Source organism: Mirounga leonina, unplaced genomic scaffold, assembly GCF_011800145.1.
Source record: "Mirounga leonina isolate KUSES-001 unplaced genomic scaffold, KU_Mleo_1.0 Mir_176, whole genome shotgun sequence".
Classification (NCBI taxonomy): domain Eukaryota; kingdom Metazoa; phylum Chordata; class Mammalia; order Carnivora; family Phocidae; genus Mirounga; species Mirounga leonina.
Window position 1 is genome coordinate 53,520,259 of NW_023270454.1, and position 3,958 is coordinate 53,524,216.

Sequence of the window (3,958 nt, forward strand, 5' to 3'; positions counted from 1 at the left end):
ACGGCAGAATTCAAGAGATAAGCGATACTATAAGATGAAACAACATTAGAATAATTGGGATCTCAGAAGAAGAAGAAAGAGAGAGAGGGGCAGAAGGTATAATGGAGCAAATTATAGCAGAGAACTTCCCTAATTTGGGGAAGGAAACAGGCATCAAAATCCAGAAAGCACAGAGAACCCCTCTCAAAATCAATAAAAATAGGTCAACACCCTGACATCTAATAGTAAAACTTACGAGTCTCATAGACAAAGAGAAAATCCTGAAAGCAGCTCGGGAGAAGACATATGTAACCTGCAATGGTAGAAACATTAGATTGGCAACAGACCTATCCACAGAGACCTGGCAGGCCAGAAAGGACTGGCAGGATATATTCAGAGCACTAAATGAGAAAAATATGCAGCCAAGAATACTCTATCCAGCTAGGCTGTCATTGAAAATAGAAGGAGAAATAAAAAGCTTCCAGGACAAACAAAAACTAAAAGAATTTGCAAACACAAAACCAGGCCTACAAGAAATCTTGAAAGGGGTCCTCTAAGCAAAGAGAGACCCTAAAAGCAACATAGACCAGAAAGGAACACAGACAATATACAGTAACAGTCACTTTACAGGCAATACAATGGCACTAAATTCATATCTTTCAATAGTAACCCTGAATGTAAGTGGGCTAAATGCCCCAATCAAAAGACACAGGCTATCAGACTGGATTAAAAAACAAGACCCATCAATATGCTGTCTGCAAGAGACTCATTTTAGAACCAAAGACACCCCCAGATTGAAAGTGAGGTTGTGGAAAACCATTTACCATGCTAATGGACACCAAAAGAAAGCTGGGGTGGCAATCCTTATATCAGACAAATTAGATTTTAAACCAAAGACTGTAATAAGAGATGAGGAAGGACACTATATCCTATATCCTACTTAAAGGATCTATCCAACAAGAAGATCTAACAATTGTAAATCTCTATGCCCCTAACATGGGAGCAGCCAATTATATAAGGCAATTAATAACAAAAGCAAAGAAACACATCGACAACAATACAATAATAGTGGGGGACTTTAACACCCCCCTCCCTGAAATGGACAGATCATCTAAGCAAAAGATCAACAAGGAAATACAGACTTTAAATGACACACTGGACCAAATGGACTTCACAGACATATTCAGAACATTCCATCCCAAAGCAACAGAATACACATTCTTCTCTAGTCCCCATGGAACATTCTCCAGAATAGATCACATCCTAGGTCATAAATCAGGTCTCAACCAGTACCAAAAGTTTGGGATCATTCCCTGCCTATTTTCAGACCACAATGCTTTGAAACTAGAACTCAATCACAAGAGGAAAGTCGGAAAGAACTCAAATACATGGAGGCTAAAGAGCATCGTACTAAAGAATGAATGGGTCAATCAGAAAATTAAAGAAAAATTTAAAAAATTCATGGGAACCAATGAAAATGAAAACACAACTATTCAAAATCTTTGGGATGCAGCAAAGGCAGTCCTAAGAGGAAAGTATATAGCAATACAAGCCTTTCTCAAGAAACAAGAAAGGTCTCAAGTACACAACCTAACCCTACACCTAAAGGAGCTGGAGAAAGAACAGCAAATAAAGCCTAAGCCCAGCAGGAGAAGAGAAATAATAAAGATCAGAGCAGAAATCAATGAAATAGAAACTAAAAGAACAGTAGAACAGATCAACGAAATGAGGAGGTGGTTCTTTGAAAGAATTAACAAGATTGATAAACCCCTGGCCAGACTTATCAAAAAGAAAAGAGAAATGACCCAAATCAACAAAATCATGAATGAAAGAGGAGAGATCACCACCAACACCAAAGAAATACAAACAATCATAAGAACATATTATGAGCAACTCTATGCCAGCAAATTAGATAACCTGGAAGAAATGGATGCATTCCTAGAGATGTATGAACTACCAAAACTGAACGAGGAAGAAATAGAAAACCTGAACAGAACTATAACCACTAAGGAAATTGAAGCAGTCATCAAAAATCTCCCAAAAAACAAAAGCCCAGGGCCAGATGGCTTCCCAGGGGAATTCTACCAAACATTTCAAGAAGAATTAATATCTATTCTTCTGACACTGTTCCAAAAAATAGAAATGGAAGGAAAACTTCCAAAGTCATTTTATGAGGCCAGCATTACCTTGATCCCAAAACCAGACAAAGACCCCATCAAAAAGGAGAACTAGAGACCAATATCCCTGATGAACATGGATGCAAAAATTCTCACCAAAATACTAGCCAATAGGATCCAACACTACATTAAAAGGGTTATTCACCATGACCAAGTGGGATTTATCCCTGGGCTGCAAGGTTGGTTCAACATCCGCAAATCAATCAATGTGATACAATACATTAACAAAAGAAAGAACAAGAATCATATGATCCTCTCAATAGATGCAGAAAAAGCTTTTGACAAAGTACAGCATCCTTTCTTGATCAAAACTCTTCAGAGTATAGGCATAGAGGGTACATACCTCAATATCATAAAAGCCATCTATGAAAAACCTACAGCGAATATCATTCTCAATGAGGAAAAACTGAAAGCTTTCCCCCTAACGTCAGGAACGCAGCAGGGATGTCCACTATCACCACTGCTATTCAACATAGTATTGGAAGTCCTAGCCACAGCAATCAGACAACAAAAAGAAATGAAAGGCATCCAATTGGCAAAGAAGAAGTCAAACTCTCACTCTTTGCAGATGATATGATACTTTATATGGAAAACCCCAAAGACTCCACCCCAAAACTGCTAGAACTCATACAGGAATTCAGTAAAGTGGCAGGATATAAAATCAATGCACAGAAATCAGTGGCATTCCTATACACCAACAACAAGACAGAAGAAAGAGAAATGAAGGAGTCGATCCCATTTACAATTGCACCCAAAACCATAAGATACCTAGGAATAAATCTAACCAAAGAGACAAAGGATCTGTACTCAGAACACTATAAAATACTCATGAAAGAAATTGAGGAAGACACAAAGAAATGGAAAAATGTTCCATGCTCATGGATTGGAAGAACAAATATTGTAAAGATGTCAATGCTACCTCGAGCAATCTACACATTCAATGCAATCCCCATCAAAATACCATCCACTTTTTTCAAAGAAATGGAACAAATAATCCTAAAATTTGTATGGAACCAGAAAAGACCCCGCATAGCCAGAGGAATGTTGAAAAAGAAAAGCAAAGGTGGCAGCATCACAATTCCGGACTTCCAGCTCTATTACAAAGCTGTCATCATCAAGACAGTATGGTACTGGCACAAAAACAGACACATCGACCAATGGAACAGAACAGAGAGCCCAGAAATGGACCCTCAACTCTATGGTCAACTCATCTTTGACAAAGCAGGGTAGAATGTCCAATGGAAAAAAGACAGTCTCTTCAACAAATGGTGTTGGGAAAATTGGACAGCCACATGCAGAAGAATGAAACTGGACCATTTCCTTACACGACACACAAAAACAGACTCAAAATGGTTGAAAGACCTCAATGTGAGACAGGAGTCCATCAAAATCCTAAATGGAAAAAAGACAGTCTCTTCAACAAATGGTGTTGGGAAAATTGGACAGACACATGCAGACACAGGCAGCAACCTCTTCGACCTCAGCCGAAGCAACTTCTTCCTAGAAACATCGCCAAAGACAAGGGAAGCAAGGGCAAAAATGAACTATTGGGACTTCATCAAGATAAAAAGCTTTTGCAAAGCAAAGGAAACAGTCAACAAAACCAAAAGACAACCAACAGAATGGGAGAAGATATTTGCAAATGACATATCAGATAAAGGGCTACTATCCAAAATCTATAAAGAACTCATCAAACTCAACACCCAGAGAACAAAGAATCCAATCAAGAAATGGGCAGAAGACATGAACAGACATTTTTCCAAAGAAGATATCCAAATGGCCAACAGACACATGAAAAAGTG